Source organism: Desmodus rotundus, chromosome 2 (genome assembly GCF_022682495.2).
Source record: "Desmodus rotundus isolate HL8 chromosome 2, HLdesRot8A.1, whole genome shotgun sequence".
NCBI classification, from domain to species: Eukaryota; Metazoa; Chordata; class Mammalia; order Chiroptera; family Phyllostomidae; genus Desmodus; species Desmodus rotundus.
In genome coordinates, this window is record NC_071388.1 from 111,976,618 (window position 1) to 111,999,609 (window position 22,992).

At 38.4% G+C, this 22,992-nt stretch overlaps 1 protein-coding gene and 1 non-coding gene across 4 annotated transcripts in view; one reads left to right on the forward strand and one right to left on the reverse strand.

Annotated features, from left to right (window-relative positions):
• CNTNAP5 (contactin associated protein family member 5) overlaps positions 1–22,992 on the forward strand; it is a 981,662-nt gene that overhangs the window by 291,132 nt on the left and 667,538 nt on the right. The window lies entirely within an intron of this gene.
• Positions 6,748–6,876, reverse strand: LOC112313212 (small nucleolar RNA SNORA19). The gene has a single exon (XR_002975674.1). It is a non-coding gene; the product is annotated as a small nucleolar RNA SNORA19 (small nucleolar RNA).

The window sequence follows — 22,992 nt, forward strand, 5'->3', positions numbered from 1 at the left end:
TTGAACAAGAGAAAAAATGTTATGTATGTAGTTGAGAGTGTATAGGTTTGACTCAAGCAGGATTTTCTAATTGAAAGGGTCAATAAAGCATGGAAAGATTAGACAGGTACCAGTCTCGGTTTTATTGTGATTATTATAGCTGATTATTAGTCATTTATGATCCATCCATTCTATTCAGGAGTAAACTGGCTTGTGAAAATGTATGTGGTTAGAAAATATAAAATAAATCAATCAGGGAATCCCAGAAAAGAATAAATAATGGCACAAAACCAAAATAAATTCAGTATAAGGCTAATACAACAGATTAGACTAAATACATGGCAGTTTCCTATAACAAGTATCGTCTTTGTTAACATTGCTTTTGCATGTGAAATACAACTGTCACTCTGAAAATTAAATACATTAAGATAGAAATAATAGTAATTTATCCTCTACTCTTCTTTTACTTATGTGAAACAAGTTAGACAGTTTAAAAGTCAGTGAAAGACACTGGTATTTTTTGGTGAAGGTTAGCATGGTATTTACCCAAACATCTTCTGGAAAATGGCAACTCTTGGGAGGTTTATTCTATCAATGAATTGCCTAGAGTGCCGTGCAAGATGGGCAGGTAGGAGATGTAGGAACAGGTGAATAGTAGTAAGCCAAGTGAGATAATGCCCTCCTTCAAGAAATTCCGCTTGGATAGAAGTCCTTAGTGGATCAAAAAACTGTGGTACATTTACACGATGGAATACTACACTGCAGAAAGAAAGACAACTCCTACATTTTATGACAGAATGGATGGAACTAGTAAGTAGTCTGCTAACTGAAATAAGCCAGGCAGTGAAAAACAAAGACCATATGATCTTACCTATAAGTGGACCATAATCAACAAAACAAACAAGTGAGCAAAATATAACCAGAGACATTGAAATAAAGAACAAGCTGACAGTGACCTAAGGGGATGGGACAGGGGGATAACAGGGAAAAGAAGGGGAAGGGTCCTCAAGGAACATGTATAAAGGACCTATGGACAAGGATAACGGGAGGGGGACTTGAATGTAGGGGATGGGCAGGGTAGGGGAGAGCAATAGGGGGAAATGGAGACAACTGTAATTGAATGACAAAAATTAAAAATATAGAATAATAAACATCTGCCTTGGGGTCCATATGATAAAATCTGAGGACCATCCCCTCTCCTACCTCCTGCCAAAAAAATAAATAAATAATTGGCTTCATGACCAACCTGTCTTACTTAACCTGGCTAATTTTCAAACATTATGCATAATTTGGAGGCTCGTTGTTCTTTAGTGACACTCTTTTGTATATAAAGTGTTTTCAAAGTCCAACTGAAGGAGACATGGTGAGGCTAGGAAGAACATGGGTCCTATGTCCACAAGGACTGGCTTTGAATCTCAGCTTTATTATCACCAAATTTCCTTAGCTATTAGACCAAGTATTGCATTTCTTACCTACCCAATTTCCTTCTTATGGAATGCAAATTAACATCATCTCCCAGGTCAGATTATTCAGTGATTAGGGGGAATTAATATAAAATGTCTGTCACACAGGTGATCAGCAAGTGGTTGACATTATTAGCCACCTTTGCTGTATGATAACCCATTTAACCATGTTCTGGAAGAAGATGTTTTCAATCTCTAGATGTCAGAGTCATAGAAACCACCCTGCTTTTGGGAATCATCTGCATATTCAGACCATGGGCACTGATAAGAGAATTCTGAGTTGAGTAACAAAATGAGTTTATTTTAGCCATGAAATATGTGAATCATTTGTTGTAGTAACTGCCTCAGTTTGATTCTTCCCATGAAACAAAATGGAAATAATCCGGTGGTTGACAGTCTTTGAGTAAATTAGTGTGTGCTCAAATCTACACACACACACACACACACACACACACACACACCAGTCAGCATGGCCAGTGATCAATATCAGAATTAGATCCCACAAATACCAACATTAGGGCTATTGATTCTTCCTGTGTCAACATGAATCTGGAGTGCCAGAGGACTAGCTCCCCTCTTCAAAGTTCCTTGGGGAAACTATAGAATCAGTTGTCTAAGAGATGCGGATTCAACACCAAGGATAAAAGGACAAAAGGAATACTGAATTTAGGTTGTCAAATGGAGAGATCAGGCTAATAGAGGGTGGAATGGAGTGAAATCAGATCTGGTGCAAGGTAAGATCCTGAATGATCTTCTCTAACTACCTGGTAGCTTTATAAACTTACTCAACTACCAGAGACCATTTAGAAAATTAGGGAGCCAGAGGTTGTCCTGGGCATTCTTACTTTATTTGCATGCTTCACTGGAATCTTTCTATAATACTATTGTGTGTTTGTGTGTCTGTGAAAGAGAGAGAGAGAACATGCGTGTGAGTGTATACATAAGTAATATACATGAGTGTTTGAGTTTACATTTGTGTGTCTGTATATATTGTGGGGAATATAGCATTTCTTTTTCATGAAAGAGTTTACTTTGTGATGAAGGCCACAAGAAGTGTCAGTAACACAGATCTCACAAGAGTTCCCAGTGTCACAATTCTTACCCATAAATGATGTTGTTAGAGGATCTAGCAAGGTGTTAGGTTGGCTACATTCATTGTTTAGGGAAGATAGTTTGTCAGACAAGGACCATGATAAATACTCCAGCCTCTCTCACAGTGATGGAGTCATACTGCTGCCTTGTCCCCACCCTGGCACAGAAAGAATCATGAATAAAGCTCCCACTGTGTGTGCTTTGTCCTCTGGAATCCCAGCACTGCTCATCAACGCTGGCTTGCCTCATTCCTTCCTTAGGGTCAGTTTTACATTCTGCACCCAATAAAATCCAAGTGGACACCTCTGCACATACCATCATGCCAATAATGGCTCATTGGCTACAATATTGGGGACATTATCCCCCTCAAGTTCATAAGGTTCAAATTGTCACTTTAGCATCACTCACTTCTCTTTTAATCAATTACTATCCTTCATACCAGCTGCTCTTAAACCTCAAGGAAGTCTTACCTAAAAATGCAGCTTTGTGCTTCTGCTTCCTGAAGGCATTCAGAAATGAAAGAATGAGGATGCTGAGGGAAGCACGTCTGAGAGAGATTAGAGCAAGGCAAGGAAAAGAGAAGGACCTCTGGCAAAGTTTTTAGATGTGATGAGTGAAACGAATTCATGAGCAAAGGATCCTGATATGAAGTTGGAACCAGTGCAATGTGTGTGTACAGTCTGGCTTATCTTGGTGACAGGGGCTGGCCTGGGAGCCCAGGATCTATCTTCTGCTCCAGCAGCTCTGGCCGGACTACATAAAATTAATAGACCTTCATGTTTCCGTTTGCAGCCTGATAATGGTGAAATGAACGGAGCCCATCAGGCAGGATTTAGGTCAGTGCAAAACCAAATATCCAAGCAGATGATCCACAAATGCCACAAAAAGACATATCACACATTTAAGAAGTTGGAAGAATTTATCATGGCCTTTGTCTGAAAACTTAGAGCCACAAGAAGACAAATCACAAAGTCTCAACTCTTACTCACGTGGGCAACCTTCTCTCTGCCCCCATTGCATTGCCTCTGCTGACAGAGTTTTGCTCTGGGTCCTCCAACTCTGATAGGGGGTACTTTGAGCAAGTCACTTAATCTATCCAAACTTTTATTTTCTCTTTTAGAATGAGAAATAAAAATAAAGTTACTGGCTCCATAAATTTGATGTGGTTATTATGTCCTATCTCCTGAGCCTTGCTAGGGCTAGGGCTCAACCAATGGCTGTTGATAGTACTTTTATCCACAGGACTGGATGGAAGTTGTAAGCATCTTACGTTGTGATAGCTCAGCATCACCATGCCTGATAATCAGTTGGAATTTTCTGGTCTGCCCGACTACAGATGACCATTTTTTAAAACTAAATTGACATGTTATTAAACTGGACGAAATCAAACACTTGACAATATGGATACACTATTAGTTTCTTTTCAGACTTTGAAAACTAATTTGGCTCTGTTTGATTCTGGGAAAGCCTTAAGTTCTACCTTCCAAAAAAGTTGGGCAGCCCTCAGAATGATTTATGAATAGGTCTCTGATGCATAAAATCTAATTTTCTTCAGTGCATTTGTCAAAAGCTTTTCTGATGTGTGTCTTATGTAGGACATGGTTACTGTAATCCCCTCAGCCTCCCATGAAGAAGGCATATTTTTGCTGAAACTTTCCCTTGACAGGTCTTGGGATGATCGCATTTGACTGATGTGTTGATGCTCTTCCCTTAACTCCTACACTATGAACTTTATATCATGTTTTACTTCCCTGAGTATTAATACTCAGATCTTCATGTACAGAGGAAATGAAGCTATAAAACTCAGTCCTGTCAGCCAATTACATTTTGTCTAAAAACTGACACTTTGTCTTTTGTGTGCTAACCCAGGAATAGTGAACATACAGCATCTTATTTGCCTTTCCAAAAACACATCCCATAGAATGGAAATTACATATGCTTTTAGCTGGCTTAAGCATACTGTATGGAAAAGATAGAGGAGATTTTTAAAAATTTTTTATTGTTATTCAATTACAGCTGTCTGCATTTTCCCCCCATCCCTCCACCCCACCCCAGCCAAGCCCACCTCCTTCCCCCACCTCCACCCTCCCCCTTGATTTTGCCCATGTGTCCTTTATAGAGGCTCCTGTTAACCCCTTTCCCCACTATCCCCTCCCCACTCCCCTCTTGCTATTGTTACATTGTTCTTAATTTCAATGTATCTGGTTATGTTTTCTTTGCTTTTTTCTTTTGTTGATTATGTTCCAGTTAAGGGTGAGATCATATGGTATTTGTCCCTCACCGCTATTGTAAATTGTGCTGCTATGAACATTGGGGTGCATAGGTTCTTTTGGATTGGTGTTTCAGGGGTCTTAGGGTATAATCAGAGCAGCAGAATTGCTGGGTCAAAGGGCAGTTCCATTTTTAGTTTTCTGAGGAAATTCCATACTGTTTCCCATAGTGGCCTCACCAGTCTGCATTCCAACCAACAGTGCACTAGGGTTCCCTTTTCTCCGCATCCTCTCCAACATTTGTTTGTGGATTTGTTTATGTTGGTCACTCTGACTGGTGTGAGATGGTACCTCACTGTGGTTTTAATTTGCATCTCTCTGATGGCTAGTGATGCTGAGCATCTTTTCATGTTTCTGGGCCCTCTGTATGTCTTCCTTAGAGAAGTGTCTGTTCAAGTCCTTTGCCCATTTTGTAAATGGGTTGTTTGTCTTCCTGGAGTGGAGTCGTGTGAGTTCCTTATATATTTTGGAGATCAGTCCCTTGTCTGTGGGATCATTGGCAAATATGTTTTCCCATACTGTTGGTTCATTTTTTTTATTTTAATGCTGTTTTGTTTAGCCATGCAGAAGCTTTTTATTTTGATGAAGTCCCATTTGTTTATTCCTTCCTTATGTCCCTTGCTTTAGGGGATGTGTCTGTGAGGATGTTGCTGCGTGGAATATCTGAGATTTTCCTGTCAATGCTGCTGGGATTATACCCTGGGAAACCTGAAACACCAACCAAAAGAACCTGTGCATCCCAATGTTCATAGCAGCACAATTTACAGTAGCCAAGTGCTGGAAGCAACCTAAGTGCCCATCAGCAAATGAGTGGATCCAAAAACTATGGTACATTTACACAATGGAATTCTACACAGCAGAGAGAAAGAATGAACTTATACCCTTTGCAACAGCATGGATGGAGCTGGAGAGCATTATGCTAAATGAAATAAGCTAGAGGAGATTTTTTTTTAACATATTGTGAAGGCTTTAAAATTATGTACTATCATCATTATTTTTAGGAAGTAGACATTATCTGTCTCCCCGTTTTTATGGTGAAACTCTGTTTTAAGATTCATAATTTTTAAATATCACCTGCTCTGCACAGGATATTCACTCTGCAGGTCTGACAGATACCCAATTGCCTTCACAAACATGTATTTGAAACATTTTGCACATGTTGTCTAACAGAATGTGGAAACTGCATTTTAAACTAAGTGGATACTGCTTAGAAGATTATTTAGAAAGAAGTGGCTGAAGAATATATGTAGTATAAACATTTAAAGACAAAATTGAAATCCTCATCTTTGGGGTCATGGTAATTAATTTTCATTCTAAATGTAACTCCTCTTATAAGCAAGAAATCCAGTAACTATTCTCCTGTGACCAACAACCTCCTGAGCTGTTGGCAGAATTAATGAAGCTGTCAGGATTTCTTTGGAATGTTGTGCATCTCTCTGTACTCCATTTAATTGTGAAGAGTAAATATGCATATTGCACTTCAGGAAGACTCAATACATTAGTGTTTTAGGCTTCAGCACCTGTTTCTGTACTTGTTTATCAACTTTTCTAAAATTAAGAGAGAGCATCTTGATATGAAAATAAATAAAAGTTATGTAATTTTACAGAAGAATAACTTGCATAGTCTATACTCTCTGATAAGGGAGAATATACATTTTTCTAATATGTGGTTTTGGAAATATACAATGTCCTGTATATAAGATAATTGGGAGAATTTTGGGAAATGCTCCTGGAAGGCAAACTATTTTAGAAGAAAAAATAGAAAACCCAGAAGCAGAAGGAAACATAATGCAACTCAGTTTTCCTCACTTTGAAATATGCAGCTTCTAACTGGCAATTCAGATAAAGCCTCTCTGAAGGAGATTCTGGGATATGGTATAGGGGATAGGGAGACTGAGTGAGAGAGCTTCTAGTTATGTCAAAATCAAGCAGTCTTTTTTTTTTCTTGCCTGAAGGTGACTGGCAATGATGGCTAAGTTAAGTCATGCTGCTAATTTGCCTCCTCAGGTTTGTTGAGCACATCAGAAATCCTTTCTCTTGATGGAAAGAAAAAAAGATAATCAAATGTGCACCAAGCACTGTCACACAAATTAATCTGATTGAGGAGAATGGCCTATCATTTACTAGGTGACCTTGGGGTCAAATGCCCACCTACCCCGGCCAAGTCTTCCATCTTTGGATGAATATATATTGGCCAACACATGAATAAGTCAGAGCTCTGACTGCAGGGACTCTTTTTGCTTTGAAATGGTCAAAGAGGACTACCTTTTATAAAGAGTAACAAGACATTTATAAGTGGTTTTAATTTAACCAAGTATTGAAGTTTTTGTTTAGGTCTTTGTTTAGTTTTATTTTTTCCTCAGTCTAAGGTAGAAGATTAATATTACTGACTGGTTCTCTGTCATCACAAATATTATAAAATTAACTTCAAGCAAAATACAGGTATTATTGTCCCATTTTGTAAATGAAAGAATTGTGGTTTATAAATATTAATAAATTTACTTCAAGTCATAAGTTAAGCAGTAGTTGCTCTAGTAATGTTGGGGCCTGGGGCAAAATTATAAATTGATATCTTATTGTACTACATTATTGCATATGTAAAAGCTATAAATCACATCAACTATTAAATAAATTGTGTTTTCTCTTCCTTTGTTAACAAATATGCTTTCATAATGAAGTAGATGTCTTCAAAGGTTCAAATTGAAACATGCACTGCCCACAACATTCTTCCCTTCCAGTACCTAGACCTATTTGGCCCATCATGAGGAGCAGAGCTCACATTTCCAAACTCTGCCCATCAGCTGCTGTTCGACCATGCTTTGGCCCCAAGGTTGCTCACTCTAATCTTGTGGTCTGGCTCATCTTCTCTGAAAAGGATGAGCCTTGGAGGGGTCTGCACAAGCCCAGGAGGTGGGTTTAGGTCATTTGGTCAGGAAGTTTCAAGGTCAGGGTACCTGAAATAATCATGGTCTAAACTGGAATGACAGGGGAGGAGCATAAGCTCCAAGGGAGCTCATCACGAGCCAGACCCTATGGAGGCTTCATCTGCAGGGAGAAACTCAAGCAAAGGAGGGCTGAAAAGGGGCCCTTCCCACTTTGGTACAAGGGGGATGCTACAATGTGAACATAGTGATTGAAAGAGTCAATGAATAGATTCAAACTAACACCATGTGACTCAGCTGATACTTTACTTTGTCCTACTTTGGTGCTTCCTACTGCTTTTAAATAAACAAACAAACAAACAAACGAATGAATGAATAAATAAATAAAATGTGAATCAGGCTAACTTACTATTTAGGATTATTTTTCACATGAACAAAATAAAAAATTTTAAGAGCCAGGCTTCAGTGCAGAACCCTAAGTTCCCTGTGTGCCTTTGAGCCATGGGACAAAAATCAGGACCTCCATGACACTGAGCTAGGTGCCTTTTTTTGTCTTTTTGAGTAGGGCCTTTGGAGCACTCAGGAACACTTGTCTGTTGGTAGTACCTCTAATAAAATATTTGGGCTCTGCAGAGTCAGAAGTTGTGCTCCTAGTGAGCCACAAGAGCTCTGAGCTTCTGTGTGTCTACTCAAAAGGGGAAAGAGAAGCCATGGGAAGTCCAGACCCACAGTCTGGACATGCAAAGTGATAAAAAGAGGAAGTCCTCTAGAGACTGACCCAAAAAGTAAGTGTAAGTTAAACAAAAGGGAGCCAGGGATATAAAAAGATAAGGCAGTCTCACAATTGGTACCTGGCTGTAGAGTATCTATTCAAGTCACAACCTTATTCTACACCTTATACTAGAACAAATAAACAAAATATACATATTTGTATGTGTGTGTGTATATATATATATATGCATGTGTTTATGTGTATATATATCAAGGGTCCTATTACTAAAATAAGGCAAACCATCCAGCCAGATTGAAAGAAAAATAGGGCAAAAACCTGAGTCACTTTGAAAAATGAAAGCATTGTTTTTGCTCAGATAGCTCACTTCCTCAAACCAAATCTAGAGTTATGAATGAGGATATAGCTGTTCTGGAGCAGAGAAAGCACAATAGTTCTTACATTAAAACACACATGTAAATAAGAGTCTCTAAATAATTTTTAAAAATCAGATGTTAGATCACTCATTAAGGAGCATGATGATATAGCAGCATCATGCCCATGCGTCACAGGTCATAAGCATGCTTCTTTTTGCAAGGCTCTGGTCAGGTTGAAATGAAAAAGGTAAAAACTGCCAGGCCAGGAACTGGCCAAAGTGAGGGTATGGGACACTCAGTCCAGTCCATCTATTCTCAGAGACAGTCTATGGTCATATCTCTTCAACAAGTACAACATTTAATTTCTGCAAGTCATAAAGAAGGGAAAGGAGAATGACTCTTGAGTATGACTTGGTAATTTTTAGGTTTGTAAATTTTAAATTTGTAAAATAATATTGTCTTTTAAGACCTCAGAGACATATGAAAAGATGCTCAGCATCACTAGCCATCAGAGAGATGCAAATTAAAACCACAATGAGGTACCATCTCACACCAGTCAGAGTGGCCAGCATAAACAAATCCACAAACAAATGTTGGAGAGGATGCGGAGAAAAGGGAACCCTAGTGCACTGTTGGTTGGAATGCAGACTGGTGAGGCCACTGTGGAAAACATTATGGGATTTCCTCAGAAATCTAAAAATGGAACTGCCCTTTGACCCAGCAATTCTGCTGCTGGGATTATACCCTAAGAACCCTGAAACACCAAACCAAAAGAACCTGTGCACCCCAATGTTCATAGCAGCACAATTTACAATAGCCAAGTACTGGATGCAACCTAAGTGCATATCAGCAAACGAGTGGATCCAAAAACTATGGTATATTTACACAATGGAATTCTATGCAGCAGAGAGAAAGAAGGAGCTTATACCTTTTGCAACAGCATGGATGAAACTGGAGAGCATTATGCTAAGTGAAATAAGCCAGGCGGTGAGGGACAAATACCATATGATCTCACCTTTAACTGGAACATAATCAACAAAAGAAAAAAGCAAACAAATACAACCAGAGACATTGAGGTTGGGAACAGTCTAGCAGTGGCCAGGGGGGAGTGGGGTAGGGACAGTGGGAAGAGGGGATTGCAAGAACTATTATAATGGACACATGGACAAAATCGGGGGGGATGGTGGGGGTGGGGGGGGAGGTGGGTTCAGCTGGGGTGGGGGGAGGGAAGGGGAGAAAAGGCATACAACTGTAATTGAATAACAATAAAAATTTAAAAAAATTAAGAATAATCTAACAATAGCCAGAGGTGAGTGAGGAGGGGACTGGGCACTGTGGGGAGGAGAGTTTTCAGGAACTACTATAAAGGACACATAGACAAAACCAAAGGGGAGGGTGGAAGCAAGGGAAGGAAGGAGGTTTGGATGGGGTAGGGGGGAGTGGTGGGGAAAAAATGTGGAAAACTGTAATTGAACAACAATAAAGTAATTTACAAAACAAAAAATAAATAAAGAAAGAAAAGAAAGTATCACTTTCCATTAAAGATAAGTGCAATAAGTACAAAAAAAAAAAAAAGTTATGTAAGTAGCCAGATCAAGATGACTAAAGCAACATATTAGACCTTCTTTTCTTCTACCTCAATCATCCCACAATTAGTATGGGTATACTTAATACACTATATTCCCCCCATTTTTGGTTCCACTGTTATGGTCATCAATCCCATGAAACAGAGCTTACTGATTGCTGAATAATGGCAAAGAATGCTTTATTTGTACATAGAGCTGTTGATTCTCATAGCCCTTGGAGCTTCTGGGAAGTGCCTGGATGGATTCTCTGTCCCAATGATGGAGCATCCTCCTTCAGCACTGTATCAGTATAATCACTGAATACTGTGATTTGGAAAAGGTGGGAATATACTACCAGCTGAGTTTAAGAAAGATAATGGAATGCAAGTGCATTGACTAAATCAGATAAAATTAATGGAGGAGGTAAGTTCTATATGTATATAGTTGGAAAGAGCTCTGAATTTAAAATTAAAGAAGGAATAGGATAGCTTTTACAAGAAGGGGATGGAAGAGACAAAATTAGGAGGGTACCATTAGAGGGTGGTAAGGAAATAGTAGGGTGACTGACATTCTGAAGGGGCATGTTCAGGCCATGAGACAACTGAGGCCATCTCTGTAGTCCAAAAGTTCTGGGGGTGGGGTGGGGAGATGGCCAGAGGAAGAAGGCATCTCATGGTCAAGATGCGATATGATGAAGGTTGACTTTGGGAAAATGCATCTTTTAGGTGCAGGCATTTAGGAATGATGGGGAGAGAAGTTGATAAGAGTCCATGACATTTGAGAAAGATCTCTGAATCTATAATTTTTTAGTTTTCATCTGAAAGCTTTGTCTCAAAAAGATATAACTTTAATATTCTCTTACTTTGAAAATTGGCTTTATATATTCAAAAATAATTTTCAGCTTGAAAAATTTATTTTCATTTTGCTTTTAGATTTTAGTTGTGTGTGCCTGTGACATAAACTCCACATTTGAGACTTTGCTATAGATAGCTATCAGCAAAAATTAAGTGGAGAAGGAGCTTATTCCTAAGATATTTTTAGTTTTCCCAAGTTTTGATCTGGACTTTCAGTTTTAATTTATTTTCTTTGGTTTAGATACAATGAATTGATTTGGCTTAGAGGTAGAAACTTTTTCTAGAAACAAGACTGTACTTTTAAATGTGTTATGAAAATGGATTGCAATGATCTTTAATAGGAACTAGCTATAGCATATACACCAGACACGTGTGTACAGAATGTTCTTTCAGAAAGATAAACTGAAGCCTGAAAACTTTTCACAAACCATCTGCTCTGCACCTCACCTCTGCAAAGGTAGTGAAAAAATAAAAGGGAGACTTGCTAAATCATAACGTTTTAGGGTAAAATAATATAACTCTAGCTTTATCATTACACAGATGAAGAAGGGGTGGGTGAGTTAAATGTTAATACAACTTCTTCGGCATTTATTATTTGTCTGTTGGTGATTAAACTGCTTGGGTTCTTTGAGCCTCTTTCCTCATCTGTAAAATTTGATAATAGTATCTACCTTGCAGGCATGTTGGAATGATTAAATGGCATAGCATATGTAAAATGCCAGTTATGAACTAAGTGTTCAATAAATCTCCCCGTGTACTACTATTTTATTAATATTATTTTTATAAAAGCAAATCTGGAACATGAAAACTAAGACATCTTTTATTTGGAGAAGTAAAGAATTCAGTGCATGAATCTGCTAAAGACTATCTCTAAGCATATGATAAGTAAATGGGTAATCCTTTAGGTCATTTCCTCATGAATCCTAGTTCTTGAGCTTGTTCTTCAAAGCATGTGGTACAACATAAGAAAATTGGTGATAGCCTTGTTCCTGATAGATACTCGTGGCTGTGTGGCCTTAACTAGGTCACTTAAAATTTTTAGCTAGGAGACCTATGATTATAAATATAATTCAATGGGCAACATATCCAGTATAATGCCTCTCATATTAAGTGTTCTATGAGTACTGGTTCCCTATTCTCAGCACCTCACCTCTAACATTAAAGTGCTACCAGACTTTCCTACCTTCCAGTTTATTTTTGGTTCAGAAAATACAGTGGGTGATAGAGCAATGCATAGCAGATAACAATACATCTGTGAACTAAAATTAAAATGAATTATGACATCGGTGTGCTCTTATAGCTTGAAGAGGAAGGTGAAGTTCCAGATTTGTCCATATGTAATGTACTCTCAGCTTTCTCATTTAATCTGTCAGTGTTTGGGCCTGAGACTTAAGGAGATTTCCTCAACCCTGTCCATTAAAATTGCTGACTAGGACAACCCAAATTTCTAATTTCCACACACAGAGAAGATATAAAATGTGCTTCCATTTTGGATGCCACACTTGCCTGGCAAAGAGCAAAAGTAGTGGCCCCTATCTCATCTCCTGTCTGCCAAGTGGTGAGCCTTGTCTCCCCCTCCTGTGATGGAGTTTGGTGCTGTGGTCTCACCAAAGAATCCCACAGGAAGAAAAGTGGGTGCCACTAGGAAAACCTCATTTACAACAATACCATGCGCCCTCTGTAATTTATTTCTTATCTTCCCATTAACTCTGAAACATACATTATTTATAGCTATATTTTGTAGGTTGACACTGAAGCTTAAAAATTATAAGAAAAACTAGTTTAGTTGCACAGACACACAGGACTCCAAAGTGTATGGGTCAGAGCTGCCCAAAGAAATAGAAAGCAAGCTGCAGATGTAATTTTACATTTTCTAGTAGCATTATTTAAAAAATTGAGAGAAACAGTTGACATTATGTTAATAATATATTTTATTTAACCCAATATATACAAAATATGATTTTACTAGATAATAGTGTAAAATTAATTTTTAAGATTTTATTTATTTATTTTTAGAGAGAGGGGAAGGGAAGGAGAAAGAGTAGGAGAAAATCATCAATGTGAAAGAGATACACCAATCGGTTGCCTCTCATATGCCTCCAACTAGGGACATGGCCCACAACCCAGGCTTGTGCCCTGACTGGGAATCTACCAGTGACCTTTTGGTTCACAGGCCAGCACTCAATCCACTGAGCCACACCAGCTAGGGCTAATAGTGTACAATTATTAATCACTTATTTTGCTTTTTTATTGTCTTTAAAATAGCACATTTTAACCACTTTTTGAGGTACAATTAACATACAAAAATTATACATATTTAATATATACAAATAGATGAGTTTGTAATTAAGTATATATTTGTAAAACTATCACCACAATCTATGCTATAAATGTATCTATCACCTTCAAAAGTTTCCCCTACCTTGTTCACTTATTATTTTTCAGGAGATAAAAACACATGAGATCTATTCTCTTCTTTTTGTTTTTTTTAATTTTTATTGTTATTCAATTACAGTTGTATGCCTTTTCTCCCAATCCCTCCACCCCACCCCAGCTGAACCCACCTCCCTCCCCCACCTCCACCCTCCCCCTTGGTTTTGTCCATGTGTCCTTTATAGTAGTTCCTGTAATCCCCTCTTCCCACTGCCCCCCCCCCCCCCCGCTATTGTTGGATTGTTCTTAACTTCAATGTCTCTGGTTATATTTTGTTTGCTTTTTTCTTCTGTTGATTATGTTCCAGTTAAATGTGAGATCATATGGTATTTGTCCCTCACCGCCTGGCTTATTTCACTTAGCATAATGCTCTCCAGTTCCATCCATGCTGTTGCAAAAGGTATAAGCTCCTTCTTTCTCTCTGCTGTGTAGAATTCCATTCTGTAAATATACCATAGTTTTTGGATCCACTCGTTTGCTGTTGGGCACTTAGGTTGCTTCCAGTACTTGGCTATTGTAAATTGTGCTACTATGAACATTAGGGTGCACAGGTTCTTTTGGATTGGTGTTTCAGGGTTCTTAGGGTATAATCCCAGCAGCAGAATTGCTGGGTCAAAGGGCAGTTCCACTTTTAGTTGTCTGAGGAAATTCCATATTGTTTTTCACAGTGGCCTCACCAGTCTGCATTCCCACCAACAGTGCACTAGGGTTCCCTTTTCTCCCCATCCTCTCCAACATTTGTTTGTGTATTTGTTTATGTTCTTAATAAATTTAAAGTTTTTAATACAGTATTACTAACTAAAGGCACTGTGCTTTATAGTAGATCACTTGGACAGACTTGTTTCACACAACTGAAACATTTTCTGGCAACCATCCTTTTTCCTTCTACTTCTATATGTTATTCTATTTTTTATGCCTCATACAAGTAATGTTATGTAATATTTGTTGTTTTGGATCTGACTATTTCACCTAGCATAATGTGAGTCCATCTTGTCACCAATGACAAAATCTCCTTCATTTTTAATGCTTGATAGTATTATATTATGTGTTTATGCCACTTTTTTAAATACATTTGTCTGGTAGTAGATATTTAGATTGTTTCCTTGTTTTGGTTATTGTAAATAATGCTGAAATTAACATGGGAGTCCAAGTATCTCTTCAAGATCCTGATTTCAATTCTTTTGGATATATACCCAAAAATAGAAATACTGGAATAAATGGTAGTTTTATTTTTAATTTTTTTGAGGAGCCTCCATACTGTTTTACATAGTACTTACACCAATTTACATTCACCTCACCATTGCATACAAGTTTCAGTTTTGATACTGACCATCCTAACTGGTAGAAAGTGATATTTCATTCTGATTTTGATTTGCATTTTTCTAATAATTAGTGATGCAAAGCACACTTTCATAAATGTGTTGGTTATTTGTATGTCTTCTTCAGAAAAATATTTATTTGGTTCTTTTGCCCATTTTTAATCAGTTGTAAAAGTTCCCTAAATATTTTGGATGTTATCTTTTATTATATAGATAAAGATATTATAGATAGATTTAGATATATAGATATGTAGATATACAGATATAGGTATAGTTTGCATAGGTTTTCTTCTGTTCTATAGATTGCCTTTTCATTTGTTATTGTTCCCTTTGTTGTGCAGAAACTTTTTAATTTGGTGTAGTTTCACTTATCTATTTTTTCTTTTGTTACCTGTGCTTTTTATGTCACTTCTAAGAAGTTATTGCCAAGACCAATGTCAAGAAGATCTCCTCCCATGTGTTTTTTCTGGGAGTTTTATGGTTTTAGGTCTTACATTTAAATCTTTATCCATTTTGAGTCAAAGTGATTGATACATTTAATGTAATCCTTATCAAAATTCCATATAATCCTTATCAAAATTCCATTCCTTATCATATGAAACCATAGAAGACCCTTGTTAGACAAAGCCAATTTGAGTGAGAAAAAAAAAAACTGGTGTCAACATAATTCCTGATTTCAAAATACATTACAAGCTTTCATTAGTGAAAACAGTATGGTTACAGAATATATTTTTTTAAAAGAGATATAGACCAATGGAATACAATAGGTAGCCCAGAAATAAACCCAGACATATATAGCCAACTGGTCTTAAGTGTTCCAAGAATACATAATTGTAAAAATATAGTCTATTCAAGAAATCATGTTGGGAAAACTTAATATCCACCTGCCAAAAATTGAAATTGGACTCATATAATATCACAATAAGCGTATCTTAATTTAACTAGTAAATGTCAGTTTCTCACTAGCCACACACTACACTATGCTACCTCTGTAGCCATCTCTCCCCTTTTAGCACATTCTGCATGGAGCATCTCAGTTATTTACTACACTTTAATTTTGTGATGCTTGTCCAGCCTATTAAGGGACCAGAGTGAAAGAAAAAAAAAATCCTCCTTTATATATTTTGAGTATTTTCCCCCAACATTGAGTTTTAAAAATTATTGTCAGAATGTATATTCTATTACTGTTATCTTACATGCTTGGTCCATTCAATCAAAGCAACATGTCTGCTTATGAACCACAGATCCCAGCATGCTCACTTTCTGACCTGAGTCCCCACTTTCAAACACCCTGAACAAAAATTTAAAGCATGGGCCTAGATCCTGCCTCATTAACTTTATGGCTTCACCAACTCCTGGCTGTTGATGACTTGTATTGACACATTTTGTCTATTTCAATGTTTTATGCAGGTCCTGTGTCACTTTGCAATTCATAGCCCCTCATCCTGTGGATGTGTTTATTCTTGACCCATTGCTTCCCTTGTCTTCTGAGAGAAGTACCACTTTACCATGATTTTTCTAACATGGCATGAGATAATTTGCTTGACCCATGGGCCTATCCTTTAGTCTTGATCATAGGTGCTAGTATTCTTGTCAATGATTACTTGTTCACTGAGCTTCCAATGCTGCACTCTGATATACCTCTCCCAGTGGCCCACAAGGGACTCCATCCCTACTTCTGGTGCCAGACTTCCCCCTCACTGGAATCCCCATAGGACTCTTACTTGCCTTGCCAACCATTGCTATCAATGGAGCTGTCTGGTGTCTTCCAGTGGAAAGGATTTTTCAAAATTCCTTAATTTCTAGCTCTATGACATTTCTCAGAAATAAGTCTAACTTTCTTTTTTTTTTAATTTTTATTTATTTGTTTTTACAGAGGGGGAAGGAAGGAGAAAGAGAGGGACACATCAATGGCTGCCTCTTGTGCGGCCCCTATGGGAGACCTGGCCTGCAACCCAGGCATGTGCCCTGACTGGGAATCGAACTGGCAATCTTTTGGTTTGCAGGCCCATGCTCAATCCACTGAACTATACCAGCCAGGGCAAGCCTAACATTCTTATTCAGAAACTAAACACTGAAACATTCTTCACTCCTGGGAGATATTTTAAGAGACACAAAAGCCAAAGTTACATAGAACAACTTCTTATACAAGAGTTTCCCATCAATGTAGATTTACCATGTGTGATAGAAGGTGGTTCTGAATTTAACAATTATAGGGAACTATAAAATACAAAGAAAGTAAAACTAATATTACATGTCTCAGGGCAAGTAAGGCATGCTTCTGTTATGAGATGAATTAAAATAAAGTACCTTAACAGGCAACATTTTACTTTGATTTTACCTTAAAGAATGATTTGGCTGATCCAGTCAAAACCTAATCAAGAAAACATGGATCAACTTATCTTTCCATTGTCATTTATGAAAACATGCTCCTGGATTTATTTAAACTTTATCTACATTTAGTGAATATTTAAGTATGGATCCATAAAAATCTGTACATGATCAGAGGATGAGTCCAATCTGAGGAAAGGACATTCAGAGGCAATTTTTCAACCTTTCAAATGCATTCTAATTGAAACTTCATCACTATTTGGGTGATTTAGTGACACTAACAAAGCCCAAGGTTGAATTAGTAAATGTGTGACATGCTCTTTCCCCCCAAATGTATCCACGAGAAGACCTTTGTCCTTTCTTATCTGGGCTGGTAATGAAAAAATATTAATTTGGAGTTATTTTTGGGTGTTACACATTTAAAGAATAACACACACAGCCCTGGCTGGTATGGCTCAGTGGACTGTCAGCCTGTGAACCAAAGGATGCTAGTTTGATTCCCAGTCAGGGTACATGCCTGGTTGTGGACGAGGCACCCAATTGGGGGTGTGCAAGAGGCAACCAGTAGATGTATCTCTCATTGTCCCTCCCTTCCCTTCTCTTTAAATAAATAAATAAAAATCTTAAAAAAAAAAGAACACAGACAAAGGAGTGTGTACTTGAGGAAAAGGACTAGGACACTAAGTCCATTCAAACTGAGTCAAATGAAAAGGGTGAAAAAATATTACAGATGTCCAGTCTAAAGGATATTTTGGCAGGATTCAGAATAAATGACATTTGACTTCCACAAGAAGAAGAAGCCACAAAGAAAGGGGAATGCAGGAAACAACATCCAGATGACCACATTTTATAGGTTATGGTGTTGACATGAGATGGGGAGCTGAACTTTGTGCCCTTTGAAGAGCCTGTCCAGCCTTGAGATTCTATCAAAATATTATTCTCCCACAGCTAAAAGTAAAATATTTGTCCCTTTCTGAAACACCACAAGATTGTTTAACCATGTCAGAAAAGGAGAGACCTGCTGAGGAGTGTATACCTTGACTTGGGACTTGTTTTTCTATAAATAATCAACAGTTCACGTAGCCATTTAAGGCAGGTAGCCTCAGCACATGTCCCTGGCCTCACCTGATTTGATAAAGAGGGAAAACCCAAGCTTTCTTTGCTCTTGGGCAAGGAAGTTTTATTGACCATGCTTTCCATTAACAATCTGCAACCAAAAAAGAGAAACCACAGAAGTCCTACAAACTACAAGTACTGACATTGCATTTGCCATGTTTTCAAAATGAATACAATATACAGGAGTTCTTTAGAAATCTAACCAGTCTAGTTACACTTAATCCTGTTTGCAGGAAACCCCAATATATATTTTGTTTTATTTAATTTTTAAAGTAGATTTATTGATTATGCTATTACAGTTGTCCCATTTCCCGCCCCCCTCACTCCACTCCATCCTGCCCACCCTCTTCCTCCCACATTCCCCCCTATAGTTCATGTCCATGGGTCATACTTACAAGTTCTTTGGCTTCTACATTTCCTACACTATTCTTACCCTCCCCCTGTCTATTTTCGACCTATCATTTATGCTACTTATTCTCTGTATCTTTCCCCCCTCTCTCCCCCTCCCACTCCCCTGTTGATAACGCTCCATGTGAGCTCCATTTCTGTGGTTCTGTTCCTGTTCTAGTTGTTTGCTTAGTTTGCTTTTGTTTTTGTTTTAGGTGTGGTTGTTAATAACTGTGAGTTTGCTGTCATTTTTACTGTTCCTATTTTTGATCTTCTTTGTCTTAGATAAGTCCCTTTAACATTTCATATAATAAGGGCTTGGTGATGATGAACTCCTTGAACTTGACCTTATCTGAGAAGCACTTTATCTTCCCTTCCATTCTAAATGATAGCTTTGCTGGATAGAGCAATCTTGGATGTAGGTCCTTGCCTTTCATGACTTGGAATACTTCTTTCCAGCCCCTTCTTGCCTGTAAGGTCTCTTTTGAGAAATCAGCTGACAGTCTTATGGGAACTCCTTTGTAGGTAACTGTGTCCTTTTCTCTTGCTGCTTCTAAGATTCTCTCCTTCTGCGTAATCTTGGGTAATGTAATTATGATGTGCCTTGGTGTGTTCCTCCTTGGGTCCAGCTTCTTTGGGACTCTCTGAGCTTCCTGGACTTCCTGGAAGTCTATTTCCTTTGCCAGATTAGGGAATTTCTCCTGCATTATTTGTTCAAATAAGTTTTCAATATTTTGCTCTTCCTCTTCTCCTTCTGGCACCCCTATAATTCGGATGTTGGAACGTTTCAAGATGTCCTGGGGGTTCCTATGCCTCTCCTCATTTTTCCGAATTCTTGTTTCTTCATTCTTTTCTGGTTGGGTGTTTCTTTCTTTCTTCTGGTCCACACCATTGACTTGAGTCCCAGTTTCCTTTGCATCACTATTGATTCCCTGTACATTTTCCTTTGTTTCTCTTAGCATAGGCTTCATTTTTTCATCTAGTTTTCAAACAAATTCAACCAATTCTGTAAGCGTCTTGATAACCAGTGTTTTGAACTGTGCATCCAATAGGTTGGCTATCTCTTCCTAGCTTAGTTGTATTTTTTCTGGAGCTTTGAAGTGTTCTGTCATTTGGGCCTTTTTTTTTTTTTTTTTTTTTTTTTGTCTTGGCGCGTCCTTAACTTTAAGGGTAGGAGCCTTAGGTGTTCACCTGGGCAGGGTAAGGCTGGTGGCTGAGCTGTGATGCTGTACATGGGGGAGGGGCTGAGAGGGATCAATGGTGCCTGCTCCACTCTCCACTGGATTTCAGCCACTCCCTCTGCTACCCACAATCAAATTGGGCTCCTCTGGCACTGGTTCCTGAGTGGGCGGGCTTGTGGACCCCCTAGGCCCCTGTGAGTCTCTCCAACATCCTATCCAGTGAGGCTGGGAGTCTCTCCTGCTGCTGCCCCAACCCCCACGGGCGCTTTCAATCAGAGGTTTGAGGCTTTATTTTCCCGTGCTGGAGCCCTGGGTTACAGGGTCTGCTTCACTCCCCACTGTTCATCCCGGTTTATCTGTGCACGAGTCTGGGGCCTTGGGGTGCTACCTGCTGCTCTGCCTGCCTCATTCTCCGCCACTCTAAGTCTGGCCCTCTAGGTTTCTCTGTGTGGGAATGTAGGTTCACAGGGTCTGCTAGTGGTCAGATTGCCTGCCCAATTCATCCCACACTCCACCAGTCTGGGTCCCACCAGGGCCATGCGAGTCCTCTCCGCTTCAGTGCCCGTCTCCGCCCCTCCTACCAGTCTGGATGAATGTTTATTTTTTATTTCCTTGGTGTCGGACTTCCTTGCCGTTAGATTTTCCATCAGTTCTGGTTGTGTGAGGAGGTGCAGTGTGTCTACCTACGCCGCCATCTTGGTTCATATAAGTGATTGGGTGGAACCAATCCTCAATACTTTTCAGCTCCAAATGACCTACTATGTACTATTTTATTACTTTAAAATAAATATTGAGTGAACCATCATTTTTCTATTATTATTATTATTATTACTAGTAATAGTTATGGTATCATTATCAACAATTACCTTAGAACACCAGTTAGAACAGGTTTAAGGGTTAGCAAGAACAGTTTTAATTAAGGAGTGATTGTTAGACAGAAAAAGAGCGAGTATGTTTGTTTCTTCATCTTTTGCAATCAGAAATCCTGTGGCAAGAAATTCTGGGCTGGTAGAGCAAATGTCAACTAACTAGTCAGTGCAGGAATATAATTTGAACCCAGATTTGTTTGAAGTCAGGGCCCATGCATTTGCAATCATCACCATGTTGACATACAAGAGTCGGCGCCCATCTCAGGAACAGGTCCTCTTAAAACTGACTGTATTATATTCCTGCCAAGTGTCCCCATACTCCCCACATGCTCCCAGCAGGTGGAGGCACAATGTTATTACTATGTTCAGCTGTCAGTGTCAGTTCATTCTCTTGTGGTTATTGCAGCATCTTCACTAGATGAGATTAATGTTAAGAAAGCTGAAGGAAGTTTGGGAACTCAAATGGCATATTTCACAAATTTAGATGAAGCCAGTTCTTAAGTTAAATGGGATAATAAGACCATCAAACTTGCTGAAAATAACCAACATCATCAGGCCTAATGGGCCTAATGTTATATTTAAGGAGAGACTTTGAAAATAACAAGGTTATAATAAAGTACAAGCAGATTCTACTCATTTAATTAATTCACACCAAAGGAATCACACATTTTTTTCAAAAGAAGAAAATACTGGAATAAAGTAATAAAAAAACAATGAGTTTGATCCTACAAACAAGTAATCAGACTTTAGTAAACATTTACCTTTGCTCAATTATTCATTATAGTCAACTTTATATGGAAATAAACAGATCTTAATAGCCCAGATGGCCAATCATGTGTTCACTTATATGTCCACAGTCAAAACAAAGCCCTAGACAAGCAGTGACTTCAACATTTAATACAAATTAGAAGAAATTCTTAACAAACAGGCCTCAAACAGGTGATACAGTACTTTCCTGAGTGACAAACGTTTGAGATGATGTAGAATGAATGGTTTCATGAGGCTCAGTCATGTCATTCCAAGATGATATTTCTGACTAAAGAATGGTACCTATGACAAATAGTACAGACTACAGTAGCGATGCATGCTCATATTGAATTAGAATTTGTCTCCATCCCTTGATTTTCCCAATGCTTAGAATAAACCTTCTTTCCTTGTTTCAATCCTCTTATTCCTTTCCTACTTCACCCCTTTTAATTATGTCTAAGTTCTGTGTGAGAAAGCATATACCTTCTTACATAATGCTTCTACCATAATTTATCATGGGGCTTGTTTATGCATCTGGTCATGATATATGTAAAGTTTGTTCCTATTTATTCCCTCATTTCATATTATATATTAACTGAACACTTGCTAGGTGTCAATAGTTTAGCATAATTCTCTCTGTAGAACTAAAAAAGACAAGTTCCAGAATCACTATTTCCTGCCCCAAAGCACAGATAGAGCTAAACTTATGTCAACTATATACCAGTGTTGCCTGGGCAGCACAGATTTGTGCTTATTGTCTGATCATAACTATTTATAGTGAAATTTTTCATCTTCAAGTGTTGTAGTTCGTAGGAGAAATTATATGTTCATCTTAGTTAGAAACATAGTACATATGTCTTAAGTTTGTGACCACACCAACCTGTCTTCCTTGTGTAGTCAACAATAGATTAAGAAAACTCAGATTATGTGAGTTGAAAAATATTGCCCTTGTTATACAGGAAATTAAACTCCAAAGCCTACCAGAAAACAGAGGCAACCTTTAGAATGTTCTGTGCAGCATTAGCTTATACAGTAAAACTAACACTGGCTAACATTTATTGACTATATACTATATGCCAGGCTGTGCCAAGGACCCTTAACCACTATCTAACCTTCAGCAACAAACCTTTAGACAGGTATGTTTATTGCCATTTTTTTGTTGAGGGCACTGAGGTTCTGACAAGTGAAGTGAGATGCCCAGAGGACTTAGACGTAACCTCACTGGAACTGAAACTAGGGATGCTGTATATGAATTCACTATATTAAAGCAGTGCTACTCACAAATTCCAAAGAACCTGTTCTTGCTTGGATGTGGATACAGTGGGTACAATCAGTTGGAACATGGGATAGGAGTCACACCATTACGCTCACTGAGTTTGTGTGATTGCCCACACTATGGTAGAACCTGTTAGAGTCAC